We start from the raw sequence: 18360 nt of genomic DNA on the forward strand, positions 1-18360 counted from the left end.
GCCGTTATTTATGGATCTGAACTTTGGGGTCACACTAATACATCAATGCTCTTGAAGGTGGAAAATAAATTCATCCGTAATCTTGTTGGGCTACCACCGAGCACTCCCCTCGTCCCCCTCAGGATGGACCTAGGCCTATGTCCGCTCGATGAGGATTTGGCCCTACGCCCACTGGCCTTCTGGCGTAGACTATGGACAACTCCGGAACTGGCCAGTTACCGAGAAGGACTTCAGGAGGTCCTTGCTATCCCAGGCGCTGGGAAAATTAAATGGCTTAATTCCATCAAACTTGAATTGGAGGCCTTGCGCCTTTCAACAATGTGGTCTGATCCTTTGAATACGTGCCATTTCCTCTCTAAAAAGGAACTAGTCAAGTCTTACCGTGATAGCAAACTGTCCTTGTTACTCAATCATCAAAAACACGGGTCTCTGACAGTTTCCTTTTTGTCCTACAAGGCCAACTATAATATGGAACCAACTTTGGATAAAATGTACCCCTCCATATTGAGGAAACTATACCTGCAGTGGAGACATGGGTCTCTCCCCATTAGAACTCTTACATCCAAATGGAGTGATGATGCAAGCAGTACTTGTCCAGCTTGCAGTACTATGGATGAAACTGAACTCCACATCCTTTTTGTCTGTCCTGCCTACCGAGAGATCCGAAGGTACTGGATCGCTCCCCTATGCAGGAATCTGGGACTTGCGAAGTGGCTGGTCGCCTTCAGAGTCTTAAAAACTGATCTCTCGGACCATATTGTGTTTGCTATGGCCAAGTACTTGGGCGCTCTTTGGTCTATTAGAAGGAAATGCCTCAAGGCTCTGACTTGATTTCCAGAATATTGGGACTTTGCTAAGAAATCCTTTTATAAATTTTATATTTTGCTGTACAAATCATTTTAAATGAACTAGTTTTTAATGTGTATGACAAACGTCTTTTATGGTAATGCTTTACCGAAATAAAGATATTTCGAATCGAATCGTAATAATTCTTCCTTAGTTTGAAAATCATGCATGCAGACTAGAATGTCTGCAGGAGGAGCTTTGTCCAATCGGGGGGCTCCTAGTCTATGTGCTCTGTCCATTTTGAGAATAGTGTCCTGGGGCTTGCAAAGTATGTGATGGAAGCGGTCTCTCACAGAGCCAAAGTGGTCATTTCCATCGGCCTCGCATCCGAATGTTGTTCCTCCGGGAACGGTTCTCAAGATCCTCCAGATGGGATTGTAGATCAATGTGTTGTTCTTGGAGACGGATGCTCTCTTGTCTCATGGCCTATGCCTCTTCCTCCCTGTTATCTCCCTTATCTTCCAGCTCTGCCACCCTGTCTTCAAGCGCATCCGTGTCTCACCTGAAATCCTTGATTTCTGATGATAGATCTTTCTTGACTGTCTGGAGATCCTCCTTTAGCGACAAAAAGAGGGATTCTAGAAACGCCCTGGTCACTGTGTCTTCCGTCGTGTTCGACATTGGAGTATGCGATGCTTCTCCCGTGGGCTGCTGTTCTGCTATTGCAACCCCGGTGGGCCACGTCAGCATATCCTTCAGGGACCGGTCTTTCTTTACCTTGTTAGTGGACATTGTTATGCCAGTTCACACGCTTCAGATCGAGTCAGGGTCTCGCTCCTTCACCCCGTGTCGGAGTTGTGCTGTCTCTGACATCTTCAGGGACTGGGTCTCGATGAGTACTCCTGTTCCAACCTCAAGTTTCCGATGGTGGTAATGAACTGGTGAGGAGAGTCAGCTAGGCCCTCTATCTCCTGTCCAAGGCCTCTCTACTCTCCCGTTCATGTGCGCCAGTCGCTCTCCTCCCCAGACCGGTCTTTGCTATGCCTCCCAGTCACCTGCGTGGATTAGCCGCAGCGTCCAGAGCTCATGTTTGCCTCTAATGGGGCACCCTGGTTTCACCCGTAATCAAGGGCTAGGTATGCCCGGTTATGGCGTATTTCTGAACTGAGCAGGGCGCCTCCCTGGTCTCTCCAGAGGGTGGCGTGTGGGCTTGCGCTGCCCAATCTTCGGTTCTCCCCTGGGTGCTTCACATCAGGAAGGGTCTAAATCCCAGAGTCCCCAAAGGATTCCCAATGCTCTTGGCAGTACTGGGCTTCTGCTTCCTCTTCCCCCTTTGCCCTGCTTACAGCACTGTAGTATGCCAGTGTCACTGTCCAGAGGCCCCACAAACCTCTGCTCGCCTCTGCTGAGGCCCAGCGCTATTTTCTCCCTCCGGAGCCTTGATTGCTTATCCCCAGTCCAGCGCCGGCTGGGAGGCCTCTCAGCCCCACTGCTGGACCATGCTCCGTCTGCCAGTGGCGGAACCTTCTGCTGGCCTCCCCGCCTTTTGTGCCCTCTAGGTAGATCTCACCTCATGGAATGGCCCAGGTGTCTGGTCCCGAACATGGCCTCTTCCACGAGACAGCCCCTGCGGCCACCGAGCTCACCAAAGCTGGGTGCGGCTGCCGGCGGCTCTATCACGGCGGCCTCACGGCCTTGCAGCCCACTGCCCGCTGTTAATGAATGTGGCGCCGCTGACCACCATCTCCTGGTGCTCCAATCTCAGGCACCCGTGCCCTGGAGCTTCTCCGCTATTTCCCAGCATTTTGGAAGGTGCTAAGTGCCGAGGTAAGTGCTATATTTCAGCAGCAGGTGGAAGAGACAGCAAGGAGCGTCCTACCTCGCCGCCATCTTTGCCACGCTCCCTCAATGTATTTAATTTAAATAATTTGTGTAAGTGGGATGAAATGTCTGTGATTTTGTGTTTTGCAGATGGGGTACTCTGTGATTAATGTGCCCAATAAAATCTATATATCCCATTCCTTTCCCTGTACTGCAGTGTATCGTTTTTCCCACTGTCTACTTACGGCAGACAGGATATCTATTATCTGCTTGTTATACATAACGTGTGTGACAGATTATTAATCTAAAGGTAGAATTGATGGCCATTTGGAGAAGAGCAGGGCCATTGAAATTAAATATAATGTGTTGTCCATTGCAGCTGTCCCAGCTGCAGACTGCAGAGAGGAGCAACTTTGTACCTGATGCACTAACTAGCATGATTTCAGTCATTTACCACGACAAGAACACAATACTTGTTCTCCATAGTGGATGATGCCTTATTCATTAAACAGTTGTTTCTTTTTTCTACACAAAGTGTCTGTGTGGTTTACTTTTTTAGAAAATCCAAGGAATAAAAATCACTGTTTTCTTAATCTTATGCCGCCTCCTTTCAGCCAGTCAGTGCTTTTATGTGAGGCAAGTGTTGTTAAAATCATGTTCCTGTGATTGACTTTCCTAATCACATCTGAAATTGCAACGGCCCTTGGAAACCAGCAAATGTACTTATACTGTGCCACTATAAGATTTTTAAAAACAAGCGTTTGCAGAGAGCACTCTTTACAATTTTTCTGGTTTATTCAAATGTTTTTGATATAGCTACTCCTGCTGGTCCACCACAACCAAACGGGCAGGAGATCGTGGCCCGGCAACAGAAACTGGAGTCCACCATGCTCCAATATTAGAGGCCCCTAGGCCCAGTTTCTGCAGCCAACCGCCTGCGCCACCAGGTCATAACCAGTGTCGCCAGCAGCTTGGAGCTGCCTGTGCCCGTTCCTGTCCCAGTGCCCATACTACCCCCCAATGAGACCGACTCTACCATTGCCATGTGCTGCCAACTTGACACACTTGGGCCTTAAGATGGCACACCTCAAGGCCCACATCCAACATCTGGAGACCCTCGTAGAGAATGCCCTCAACTAGCTCTTTTTTATTTTTTGGTTTTGGTGGGAGAAAGTTGTGGGTAAAGAGAGTGGGAATTTGGGCAGGGCATTTTTGGCAATTTGGAGATGATTTATATCTAATTTGGAAAATGTTTGGGGCTGGGGAAAGAATGTGGAATAATTGGGCCTGTTGTGGGTGGAGAGGGTTGGCTTTATATGTTATTATATATATATATATATATATATATATATATATATATATATATATATATATATTCCGCTTCACTTCTCCATATATTCGGGTATTCAGCCCATAAAGACAAAGCACTCTCGGGGGCCGTTTGAGTCTTTTATTGACCACAAACTCCCACAACAGCAACTGACGCGTTTCGGTAGACACTTTTCTCCATGTTTATTGAAGCGCCGAACAGAAACGTTATATAAACACCCTCTTCCTGGATGTAGAGATCGAAAATGGACTAAACAAATAGCAATCCATTCCGAGCTCAACAAAACAAGCGCCATCTTAGAGTCCCACTATCGGCACTCAAATCAACATACAGCAATGATGAATCAATGCCTATGATTTTCTTATACAATATAAAGTAAAGAAATATCTTCAAGCCACCAGCAGTCATCCCACTAATCTGGTGAGAAGTATACCCTATGGGGAACTTCTCAGAATTAAACGTAATTGTACAAATGACAGTGAATTTCAGATTGCTGCCAGGGAATGCATGCAACGTTTCAGCACACGGGGTTATAGCCAGGAAATCCTGAACACAGCATACACTAGAACCAATGTGCTTAAAAGAGAAAATCTACTAGAAAAGAAGGCAATATATGGTGGGAAATCTGAGAAAAGTAAGGGCGAATTTCGCCTTATCACTACATTTTCTAGAAATGCTACCAATTTCAAAAAAATTCTGAGAAAGAGCTGGCACATACTACAGACTGATGAAATGCTAAGGGAAGATCTTCCTCCCAACCCTCTTGTCACTTTTAGAAAGGCAAGATCTTTGAAAAACGAGCTGGTACATAGTTATTTAACTGATGTGCCGAAATCCGCTTTTGGCTCCTTGCAAGTGTTTTTCCCTTGTGGGAAGTGTAAAGCGTGCAAAACCAGTAAAAGGGTCTTGATGTATGAAATCCCCTCTGTTGGTCTGAAGAGGAATATTAGAAAGTTTCTGACATGTACAACTCCCTACACAGAGTATTGTCTCACATGTACATGCGGCCTACGCTATGTAGGAAGCACGATCCACCCAGTCAAGACAAGAATATTGGAACACATGCGGGCAATAGCGAAGGGGGATGAAACATATCCTGTTGCGCGACACTTCGACAAAGTACATCAGCGCAACAGGGATCTAATTAGCTATTTTGGCCTGGATCATGTACCCAACAACCCAAGAGGTGGAGACAGAATTCTGGGACTTCTCAGGTTGGAGTCAAGATACATTATTGACTTACAGACTAGGACTCCTTTAGGTTTGAACTGTAGTGAAGAGCTGGCTATACATTTAGGAGAATAATGCTATGCTTGAATATACAGGATGAATTATGTTGTACTTTTTAACATTCTTTTATATAGTACAAGGGATACCCAAAGGAGCAATAGGCAATGGACCTTGGGTGTAAGTATTACTTCAAACAACAGTGGTCCCTGGCATTCAAAGGCTACTGAAAGAAATCCATATAGACCAAAATTGGAATCTATAGCGTCTGTCCAGCCGGACAGGATTTAATTGCACATTTGTTAAAAATATTCAGTATTTACAGTACAATATCAAAGTGGAACACAGCCGTGTCCTACTACTGTAACTGCACTCAAAACAAGCATCGGCTTCTTGGCAAGTGGAAACCCATTGCGGCGTCTTCCACGGGGCTTTGATTGGAAAACCCCGTGTTTAAATGACCGGCTACTTTCGGTCATTATCAAGCAGACCCCGTTATCCACCATAACCACGCGAAATTGCGGCTGGATTATTGTTCATAGTGTTTAAGGCATGAATAATTAAATGTCCTGATGATGATCCTATTATTTTAAATGGATCGAAACGCCGTCGACACCTTACACTGGATGATTTGATTTTTAATTTACTAAATCACAACAGTGTACTTCTTGTAAATATCGTCTGCTACATTCTGAATAGATGCAGGCAGCCAACTCTTGCCTCACTTGTCCATGTATGTCGTTGTACAGTAGTAGGACACGGCTGTGTTCCACTTTGATATTGTACTGTAAATACTGAATATTTGTAACAAATGTGCAATTAAATCCTGTCCGGCTGGACAGACGCTATAGATTCCAATTTTGATCTATATGGATTTCTTTCAGTAGCCTTTGAATGCCAGGGACCACTGTTGTTTGAAGTAGTACTTTTTAACATTAGCATGTATTAGTTGAGACCTTCAACAATATTCACCTGTTTTGGCTTTTCTCTCTAATTTTATATTGTCTCTATCTTGAATTGTTCTTTGCTTATATGGTTTCTCTCTTTTCTTTTCTTTTCTTCTTTCCCATTCTGAACTGTTTCTTCCTTAGAATAGTTAACTGACTGATGTAAATTGTATATAGCATATGAATTGCAGTATCTTATGGAATAATGTAATTTTGTATATAAGATGAATTGTTAGAGGCTTTTTTGATTAAGACATGTGTACATACGACTCTGATTTTGGAACCCTGATGCACGCTATTCTTTTGCCCATCTAGGGCAGGATTGTGTTTTCTTTGTTTCAAGCGTGGAGTGTAATTTTGTTAGCCCATGAGTGGGCATTATTTCTTTACTTTATATTGTATAAGAAAATCATAGGCATTGATTCATCATTGCTGTATGTTGATTTGAGTGCCGATAGTGGGACTCTAAGTTGGCGCTTGTTTTGTTGAGCTCGGAATGGATTGCTATTTGTTTAGTCCATTTTTGATCTCTACATCCAGGAAGAGGGTGTGTAAATAAAGTGTCTGTTCGGCGCTTCGGTACACATGGAGAAAGGTGTCTACCGAAACACGTTTGTTGCTGTTGTGCGAGTTTGTGGTCAGTAAAAGACTCACACGGCCCCCGAGAGTGCTTTGTCTTTATGGGCTGAATACCCGGATATATGGAGAAGTGAAGCGGAAATTGATATGCGGGAGCACCCCCGCATTTGAAGCACCTGCCTGAGAGTGCCCCACTCTGGTGCTGTTGGAGCTATTATATTACCTACTGGCGGTCGCCAGTAGGTAGTTATAGTTAGGAACTAGTTTCCATAGGAAATCCTCAACATTCTATTTGGATTAACTTTGGCCCTGGTGGATGAATCTTTGCGAATTTCTCAAAGAAGATGGCTCGGTCCGCTGCGCTCCTTCCCTGAAAGTTTGGGGGGGATTGGTGAAGTGGGGGCTGAGATAAAAGGGGGGTCCCAAAACGTGTTTTCTCCATGTTATTTTCCATAGGACGTTTAGACACGGCTACAGGTCGAACGGCTGAATGGATTTATAAGAAATTTGGCAAAACTGTAGAGTCCGGCTCGCAGATTACGCTTTTTTTGGAATGGTGTAAATCCGTTCAGTAGTTGCTGAGAAAATTAAAGTTAAAGTCAATTATATATCTATACGCGCGCACGGGTGCGCGCACTCAAGCGGCTGCGCGCGAGCGGAATTTTTTTTGCTGCGCGACGTCTGTTAACGTTCGATTCGAAGGAAATCAGGAAGTGTTGACCGCCATTTTGTCACTGCGAGTAAATATATGGTTCATTTCAAAGCGTTGGAACATGGAAAGGGGAGAAGGTAGAGATTGTTTTGCTGCGTAGGTTTTCTCAGGGTGTGCAGTAAGGTCCTTAAAGGCGAAAATATATTTATTTTTTTTGAAAAAAGTTGTGGGGTGCGCGCACTCGGGCGCGCACACCTATTTACAAGAGTGTGAAAATGGAGATAAATCAGAAGTTTCAGTGCTTTGATATAAGGTGGCTCTGAAAAGAGCCCTTGTGTTAATTGAGTTTTTTCTGCATTTATAAGTAAGTAGCGATGCAGAGCCGGATGTTGCAGAGGAAGATTCTGTTTCTGCCTTCCTTCTTACTTAGTTATGGTTTTTTCACTCCCACTCCAGGCTTTTAGTCTGTGGATGGAAATCCATGAACCTAGACTCCCCTATGAAAATCATAGTATTGATGCTTGACTGAGGCCAAGGAGATCAGAGTGGATGTGTGTGTAAGATGATGTAACTCTGGGGAGATGATGTTACGTTTAAACGTAGCCCCTGAGTGCTTAGTTCGGTTCTGTTCTCTGTCACTGTTGTTGATTTAGAGCCCCAAATACAAAGGCTTGTTGTTGCTTGTGAATCCCCAAGTGTATATTTGCTCATACTGATCCATAATGCCCCGGCGTATCCATGTCGTAGGCCGCAAGAGTGGGCGAAACTCAGCTGGCCGAGCAAGACTTGGGGAGGAGGCAGGAGCCAAGAGGAAACAAGGAGGGGTTTTCATCATTTGGGCCAAAAAATATTTCTAAACCAATGAAAAGTTTTATTAACAAGTCACATGACCTGTTATGCTTATGTTACGCGCTCCGCGCCGCGCCCCGGATTGCTTCCGGGAAGCTGCGCTTCACGCCTCGCGCACCGGAGCACTTCCGGGTGCGCTAACGCGGCGTGTCATATGACGCATTATGCAACAACGCGATACGTCGTTGGGGCTCCACCGGAACTGATTGAATTGGTAGTCTACAGTGTTTCTGGAAGTTTCAGACTGAAGCTGGCGTCAGCATGAGAGCACCCCGTGGCTACGTCGTGGCCATTCTGCGAGCAATCATGGCAGAAGCTCCCCACCGGAACTCTGCGGGAGTCGGGGGCCCCGGTGACTCTTGTAGAATCTTCAAGGCTGATGGGACGCTTTTGGGAATGGGGCCCATGCCGTAGCAGTCAAGCGTCCGAGTTCCAGGGTTGTCCAGAGCCATCCTTGCAGGCCAGGCCCAAGTCTGTGGAGCCGACCGCCATTTCCTGAGCTCCGTGGCAGCCGCCTGTCGCTGTACCGCAAGAGTGGGTGCAATTCAGCCGGATGGCGGGTGAGACGCTGTAATAGCAAGAGCAGGCGTAATTGAGCTGGCCGAGCGAGGCAATGTGCCGCAGGAGCGGGCACAACTCATCTTGTCGAGTGAAGCGCTGGGGTGCAGCTGAGAAACCTCCACCTGGGGAGGTGGGGGAGGCTCGTTCGCGCCGCCTCTCCCTTCCAGTGCACCCCACGCCGTCTCCTGGCGCAGGTATATGTGATGGTTGGACCAGGGCACCGCAGGACGTGTCTTTAGGGGTGTAGCTGAGAAACCTCCACCTGGGGAGGTGGGGGAGGCTCGTTCGCGCCGCCTCTCCCTTCCAGTGCACCCCACGCCGTCTCCTGGAGCAGGTATATGTGATGGTTGGACCAGGGCACCGCAGGACGTGTCTTTAGGTGAAACCCTCAACTATGGCACCCAACATCCAGGACTTATGCCATTTGTGGAAGGTAGTGACATCGAAGCATCTCAGGGACCAAGCATATCCAGAGTCCTTCCTACAGCCTCTGCGTTCCTTCTTACCTAGTTATGGTTTTTTCACTCCCACTCCAGGCTTTTAGTCTGTGGATGGCAAACTATGAACCTACACTCACCTATGAAAATCTTACTATTGATGCTTGACTGAGGACAAGGAGATCAGTGAAGCGCTGGGGTGTAGCTGAGAAACCTCTACCTGGGGAGGTGGGGGAGGCTCGTTCGCGCCGCCTCTCCCTTCCAGTGCACCCCACGCCGTCTCCTGGCGCAGGTATATGTGATGGTTGGACCAGGGCACCGCAGGACGTGTCTTCAGGTCAAACGGATTGTGGGACAAGGTCCAGAATGGAAGAGTCACCAAAAGGCTAAAAGTTCCGCCGGACCCCGGGAGCCGGCCGCCTATGTCGAGTGAAGTGCTGGGGTGCAGCTGAGAAACCTCCACCTGGGGAGGTGGGGGAGGCTCGTTCGCGCCGCCTCTCCCTTCCAGTGCACCCCACGCCGTCTCCTGGCGCAGGTATATGTGATGGTTGGACCAGGGCACCGCAGGACGTGTCTTTAGGGGTGTAGCTGAGAAACCTCCACCTGGGGAGGTGGGGGAGGCTCGTTCGCGCCGCCTCTCCCTTCCAGTGCACCCCACGCCGTCTCCTGGCGCAGGTATATGTGATGGTTGGACCAGGGCACCGCAGGACGTGTCTTTAGGTGAAACCCTCAACTATGGCACCCAACATCCAGGACTTATGCCATTTGTGGAAGGTAGTGACATCGAAGCATCTCAGGGACCAAGCATATCCAGAGTCCTTCCTACAGCCTCTGCGTTCCTTGTTACCTAGTTATGGTTTTTTCACTCCCACTCCAGGCTTTTAGTCTGTGGATGGCAAACTATGAACCTACACTCACCTATGAAAATCTTACTATTGATGCTTGACTGAGGACAAGGAGATCAGTGAAGCGCTGGGGTGTAGCTGAGAAACCTCCACCTGGGGAGGTGGGGGAGGCTCGTTCGCGCCGCCTCTCCCGTCCAGTGCACCCCACGCCGTCTCCTGGCGCAGGTATATGTGATGGTTGGACCAGGGCACCGCAGGACGTGTCTTTAGGGGTGTAGCTGAGAAACCTCCACCTGGGGAGGTGGGGGAGGCTCGTTCGCGCCGCCTCTCCCTTCCAGTGCACCCACGCCGTCTCCTGGCGCAGGTATATGTGATGTTTGGACCAGGGCACCGCAGGACGTGTCTTTAGGTCAAACCCTCAACTATGGCACCCAACATACACGACTCTGGATATGCTTGGTCCCTGAAATTCTTCGATGTCACTGCCTTCCACAAATTGCATAAGTCGTGGATGTTGCCGTCTCCTGGCGCAGGTATATGTGATGGTTGGACCAGGGCACCGCAGGACGTGTCTTTAGGGGTGTAGCTGAGAAACCTCCACCTGGGGAGGTGGGGGAGGCTCGTTCGCGCCGCCTCTCCCTTCCAGTGCACCCCACGCCGTCTCCTGGCGCAGGTATATGTGATGGTTGGACCAGGGCACCGCAGGACGTGTCTTTAGGTCAAACCCTCAAGTATGGCACCGAACATCCAGGACTTATGCCATTTGTGGAAGGCAGTGACATCGAAGAATCTCAGGGACCAAGCATATCCAGAGTCCTCCCCGGGGTATTTGCACAACGGTCCTCTACCCCTAGGCCGCCAGCTATGCTACCTTGACAGGAACAGTGTCATGCATTTGGATCGATGTTGCAGCAGGCTGCCATGTAAATAGTTATTTAATGAAACGTTTTACCCTGTTACTTTGTTGGTGTGTTGTATATATTTATAATATTTGCATAGGGTTTGTCGTTATTTTGGGCGGGGTGGGCGGCGGAGCAAATTCACTGAAAAAACCATAGGTTATAGACCATATATAGTTAGGAATTAGCATTTACAAAACCTTGAAAATTCACTGAAAAAACCATAGGTTATAGACCATATATAGTTAAATATCTCAAGTCCATCTGTGCACTCGATGGAGATACAGGTCGTCGATCAGAAAATGTGCTGGCCACCTCTAATGGTAATAGCGTGGCCAGGGCTTTTGTCGATGCCTCTGCAAATTGCACAGGGTGCACTTGTTTGACATGCCGCACCATGGTATGTATGGAAAAGGAATATTTTTTTTGTTGGATTTCCTCTTGAGAGAAACGAGTCACATATCGTGCAGGTTACTTTTGGTGCATTTACTTTCTTTTGATCTTCAGGATAAGTGAAAAATTGCCAGATGAAAGATTCTTTTTTTCTTCTTAAAGGTAGTCGATCATTTTGTTCAGATTCGGAAGATGAATGAGATACGGAAGCCATTTCACCAAAGTCTTCCGAAAAATGTAGGACGTTGTTCTCTCTTGAGAGTAGAAAAGATAGTGAGAGAAGTGGGTGGAGTGCTGCGTGTAAATTCCAGAATAGAAACTAGTAAGAACCAATTGGAAGTGTTGTTTTCATGTTGCAGCAGGCTGCCATGTAAATAGTTATTTAATAAAACGTTTTACCCTGCTACTTTGCTGGTGTGTTGTATTTATTTATAATATTTGCATAGGGTTTGTCGTTATTTTGGGCGGGGTGGGCGGCGGAGCCGAGCTATGTTGCAGCCATCATGGCGTCGAGCTCGGTTTCTCTTACTAGTTTCATATTTCTCATGAGGGGTTGTTCCTAATGTTTCTATTTTAGCGAGGTCAAAAAGAGATCCTATCAGTGGCCTACTGATTTTGCTCGATTCCTTTTGTTTTTTCTAACGATTTTTAAGTTAAAGTTTGCTAGCACGATACAGCGGCTAGTCCGCATTTTATATATATGTCTTTTTTATTAGGGGTGTCCTCCGGTGGAGTCGGACGATCTACCTCTAATAAACGGTAAGTGTTCCTCTGAAGGAATGCGTCTTGAAAGTGGCTGACTGTAATGTATGATATTTCACTCAGTGACTTTCAGGCCCATGCTGTTTCAAAACTGTGCATGTGCTTGAAGCAGGCGTAGGTATTGACGCAGCATTGTGAATATAGTGCATTGGTGAGCCTTGCTGGAGCTGCATCACAGTTGCGATGCAACTCTAGCAATGTATTACTTTTTCAGCACAGATGTGTTACGCATGTATGGTGTTTTTGTACCATGGTGCGCCACATTTCAAATGTGGCACACCATGGGTAACGGAGCACTAGCATACTGTGGTGCACATTAACTGGTGCATATCTGGGTATGAAGTAGTTAACATAAATCTGCCCCATAGGTTACAAATCCGCGTTTAGTAGACTGTTTGGCCTTTGTAGTTTTATGTTTTTTCTGTTATTCTATGTAGGTATGTAATATTGCAATATTTTTGTCACGAAAAAGAAGCCATGAGTATTGGGTTTGTGAAAGATTGCAAGATTTTTAAAATTAAAAAGCAACAACCATGGCATTGTTTAATATAGTATTGTAAATACTTATCTTTAACAATGATGAGAGAGTAAAAAAAGGTTAACCTGATGTTTTAAAGTTATTCACAGGCTTCTTTAGAGGAAGTATTCTATATGATTGTAGCGTGGGTGTTTCACTTTTTTATAGGTAATGCATTCTGTATGCTGTAGCAGGAGGAGTACTACATGCTTGAATATTCTTCAGTGCTTATTTTCATTTCGTAAGTGGTATTGAGACTGACACAGAACTTCAATGGATCGGAGGGGCTGTTCCTGTGCATCTGGAGGACTGCCAAGCCGTTGCAGCAGTGGGAGTGAGGCCTCTCACGACAGAGAACTTCAATGGATCGGTGGGGCTGTTCCTGTGCATCTGGAGGACTGCCAAGCCGTTGCAGCAGTGGGAGTGAGGCCTCTCACAGGGGCGTAGCGCAGCTCCTTTTGATGCTCACAATTGCAGATAACAGGGTAGAGATGTCTGTGGAATTTATAGATGGTTAGTCACACTAGAGTGTGGGCGGCGCCCCTAGCACTTCATTACGGCACACAGGGGAGCCGCGTTGCACAGTTTGAGAATCAGAGACTTAGGAGATAAACCTTCATAATAGGAAGGCTTCTAAGTGATAAAAATCGCCGGTGCTCGACGTTAAAAATATCACTGCTATCGGTGGAATTTTCCACGGTGTTAGTGCTTCAACAGAAATGGGATCACATATCTGATAGAAAATCCTGTAATAATCTCAGTATTTCACATTATCGCGTGAAAAGAAAGTCTTTCGAAAGATGTTGAACGTTGTTCTCTTTTGAGAGTAGAAAAGATAGTGAGAGAAGTGGGTGGAGTGCTCCGTGTAAATTGCAGAATAGAAACTACTAAGAACCAATTGGAAGTGTTGTTTTCAAGTCACATGACTTCACATGCGCGTCTCAGGACATGTACGCGGTGATAGTATCTGGTCACGTACGCCATTTGGAAGTAGCGGTCTAATTCAGCGAAGTTTCAAAACGTGAAAAGGAGTAAATCCAAACACATCCGGATTTAATATATCTTCTGAGCTCGATTCAAGCATACAATTGTTAAAGTATAAAACCTTTTATATTTTTTTTTTAAAATACCAAGGTGTGTACATTCGGTCACGCACGAAAGTTTAAAAAGACATTCGGCTCCATTTAATGAAAATTTTCATAATAATAAAAAAGAAGCCTAGGTTTAGTGTCTTTGACGTAGTATAAGTTCTTTGATGGGTCTATGAAGAAATTTAATAAGTTGCAATTGCAAAGTTTTCACGAAATATATAGGCGGGTGCGCGCACACGGTCGCGCACGAACGAAAGCCAAAAAAGCGGAGATAAACCCCCTTTATAATATGCTCCTGGAGCTCTTTTTGGTAGAATGAGTTAGTTCTGAAAAGAACTTTTTTTTTTTTTTTTTTTAAACGAGTGTTATGTTGTTTTTGATTTTTTAAACTTGCAACAACATTTTCATGTGTGACACAGGATCAAAATGAAATGAAGAAATGTATCTTTTCTCGGGGCATTTATGACTCTCAATTTTTAGTTTAGTAAGAATGAGGCTCTGCTCTCCGTACAGAAGAATTTCTCCACACTTGTTGCATTTCATGTGCACCTTTGCAAGATATGGTCTCAAGTCCATCACAGCACTCGATGGAGATACAGGTCGTCCACCAGAAGATGTGCTGGCCACCTCTGATGGTAATAGCGTGGCCAGGGCTCTTGTCGATGCCTTTGCAAATTCCACAGGGTGCACTTGTTTGACATGCCGCACCATGGTATGTATGGAAAAGGAATATTTTTTTCTTGGATTTCCTCTTGAGAGAACCGAATTGCATATCGTGCAGGTAACTTTTGGCGCATTCACTTTCTTTTGTTCTTCAGGATAAGTGAAAAATTGCCAAATAAAAGATTCCTTTTTTCTTTTTAAAGGTAGTCGCTCATTTCCTTCAGATTCGGAAGATGAATGCGGGGCGGCAGCCATTTCAGCAAAGTCTTCCGAAGGGTGTTGAACGTCGTTCTCTTTTGAGAGTAGAAAAGATAGTGAGAGAAGTGGGTGGAGTGCTCCGTGTAAATTGCAGAATAGAAACTACTAAGAACCAATTGGAAGTGTTGTTTTCAAGTCACATGACTTCACATGCGCGTCTCAGGACATCTACGCGGTGATAGTATCTGGTCACGTACGCCATTTGGAAGTAGCGGTCTAATTCAGCAAAGTTTCAAAACGTGAAAAGGAGTAAATCCAAACATATCCAGATTTAATATATCTTCTGAGCTCGATTCAAGCATACAATTGGTTAAAGTATAAAACCTTTTATATTTTTTTTTAAAATACCAAGGTGTGTACATTCGGTCACACACGAAAGTTTAAAAAGACATTCGGCTCCATTTAATGAAAATTTTCATAATATTAAAAAAGAAGCCTAGGTTTAGTCTCTTTGATGTAGTATAAGTTCTTTGATGGGTCTATGAAGAAATTCAATAAGTTCAGATTGCAAAGTTTTCACGAAATATATAGGCGGGTGCGCGCAGTCGGTCGCGCACGAAAGCCTGGAAATGCGCTATCCATTTTATTGAGAACTGTTGCCGAGAGTGCGCACACCGGGTCGTGCACGAAAGTTTAGAAAGGCTATTTTTATTTACAGGCAAATTTTAATGCGTTGAAAAAAAGGCAAGGTACAGACTTTCTAATTCTGTATCGCTTTACAAGGAGTCTCTATGCAACTTGAACAGTGAAGAAAACGGCTTGTTTCCGAAAAAAATATTGCCAGAACGTTATTGACAAAAGTATAGGTTGTATACACGAGATATTTCTGAATTAGCATTTTAAAAACCAATGAAATTCACTGAAAAAACCATAGGTTTTACACACGTTATAGTTAGGAAGTAGCATTTACAAAACCTATGAAATTCACTGAATAAACCATAGGTTTGACACCAGTTATAGTTAGCTGGAAATTTTACTGATATAAAACCAATGAAATTCCACGTTATAGTTAGTTGGACTCACTATAACTTGCGCGTGTAATGCACTGCTGATGACGTCACATATTACATCACTCATGACATCACTGATGACACCATCCTTGTGACACAGTGACAGACCTCCTTTCACTGTAATCTAACCCTTGAAACACATATTCAAAAATAGAAACTAAAATTTTCAAAAAAATGGAGATACCCATACCAGTTACAACAACCAATTCAATAATTCCACCATCTATATACACATGCACTAATTCACCAACAGTTCTATATAGTCACTCATACATATATTCACTAATCATATGTAGTGATACACCTACACATCCTGTTACACACCGACAGTCATCCAAAGGTTTTTCACACACATACTCACACATGCAAATAAACTATTGAACATCCATTTATTTGCATAAACAGCTATACACACACTACCACTTTACTTCTAAGGAAACTTACACATACTTACTCTCTTAAAAAATCACTTATAGAAACACATACTAATTTAAACAGGAACTCTTACAATCCCTCACTCTCACATATACTCACTTATATACATCAATATATCAATATTCACATATACTAGATTAAAACATACGTAGTTACTGATAAAGACACTAATAAGACAGTCATTCACTCACTAACACAGACATACACACACTCATCCACCCATACAGTCCTGCACATATGCTGTCTTCAAAACACATACAAACAGAGACTCAGTCATTCTTGCATCTATGTACTAAGTAATACTCCCACCAAAGCATGCAAACACTCATACTGATACTAAGAAAAACATCTAATAACCTATATACATACACATGTACCTACTCATCAACCCATGCAGCCACTTATACACAAAGTGAAACACTAATACATATATTTAAATATTTAAGCATTGCTCACTAATATATGTATTCACTAAGATATTCAATAATATATACATATATAACACATATTTATTTTTCAGAAAGACACACATTCACTGGATGGTGTCATCAGTGATGTCATGAGTGATGTAATATGTGACGTCATCAGCAGTGCATTACACGCGCAAGTTATAGTGAGTCCAACTAACTATAACGTGGAATTTCATTGGTTTTATATCAGTAAAATTTCCAGCTAACTATAACTGGTGTCAAACCTATGGTTTTTTCAGTGAATTTCATAGGTTTTGTAAATGCTACTTCCTAACTATAACGTGTGTAAAACCTATGGTTTTTTCAGTGAATATATATATATATATATATATATATATATATATATATATATATATTACCTACTGGCGGTCGCCAGTAGGTATATATAGTTAGGATTTTTTCTCTATGGGTTTTTTGAAAATTCTATGTCTAATAACTTTGGCGTTCGTGGACGGAATTGGCTGAAATTTTCAGGAAAATGGCACATTTTGTTTCTGAGCAGCCCTTGAAAATTTGGGGGGGGTTCGTCCAGTGGGGGCCGAGAAAAAAGGGGGGTCCCAAAACGTGTTTTTAACATTGAGTTTTCCATAGGGCGGTTGGCCTCACTTTTAGCCCGAACGGCTGAATGGATTTGCACGAAACTTGGCAAAATTGTAGGGACTGGTAGCCCGATGTGCCTTTTGTAGGTCTCAATATATGTGCTCCAGTGGATTTTGAGAAATTAACGTTTAAAAAAAGATATATATCTGTAACAGCGGACCGGGCAGCGCACTGGTTCGCAGACTTTTCGCGCAACGGAGCTTTGTGAAGCGAAGCTGATTGGTTCTCCGGCGTCTGTCAACATTCCAAACAGTCCGTAGCGGCCGCCATCTTGTCTCTCGGTAGGATCGAGAGACAAGAGGAGGTCAAAACAAAGGGGGAAATAACTATAAGGGGGCATAGTAGATCCTCGCTGACCCCCTAGGTTTGATGTGGAGGTTTTAAAAGGGCCCCGCGGGGCAAAAAAAAATAATAATAATAATAATTGAACGGCTGAATGGATTTGCACGAAACTTGGCAAAATATTAGGGACTGGTAGCCCGATGTGCCTTTGCTAGGTCTCAATATATGTGCTCCAGTGGATTTTGAGAAATTAACGTTCAAAAAAAGATATATATCTGTAACAGCGCTCCGCTTCGCGTAACGGAGGTTTGCGAAGCTGATTGGTCATTCTGTCACTGGGCTATAGTTGGGCTACATCTGGCTGATATTTGGGCTACATTTGTTTTTTTGTGTGTCTGGCGGCCATCTTTGGGCTACATTGGGCTACATTGGGCTTCATTGGGCTACATTCGGCTAATTAGCAAATAGCTCATCGCAAACTAGGAATGGTAAAGAATCGCTATTTATTCCTTAAAGTTCGCTATTTAGGAAATGCAAATAACTTTGATGATACATATGGCGGTTCATCTCTAACAAGATAAGAAGCATAGGGATACATTTATGATGACTGGCGCATCACCAGGGATGTGTTAGTCATTCTGTGCCGCTGTTCCGTCACCTATGGTGTGCTGCATTTACAATGCGGCGCATCATGGGGCAAAAACAGCACAGATGCGTGATGTATCTGTGCCGTAAAGGTGGCGCATTGCTGGAGTTGTATCGCAAGTGTGATGAAGCTCCAGCAAGGGTCGGGGTGCCCCTGTCGCAGGGTTTCTGTTCTCACACAGAACTGTGGACAGAGGATTGGAACCTCGGCGAATGCATTGCTGGAGTTGTATCGCAAGTGTGATGAAGCTCCAGCAAGGGTCGGGGGTGCCCCTGTCGCAGGGTTTCTGTTCTCACACAG

The sequence above is a fragment of the Lissotriton helveticus genome, chromosome 4_1, assembly GCF_964261635.1.
Source record: "Lissotriton helveticus chromosome 4_1, aLisHel1.1, whole genome shotgun sequence".
Classification (NCBI taxonomy): domain Eukaryota; kingdom Metazoa; phylum Chordata; class Amphibia; order Caudata; family Salamandridae; genus Lissotriton; species Lissotriton helveticus.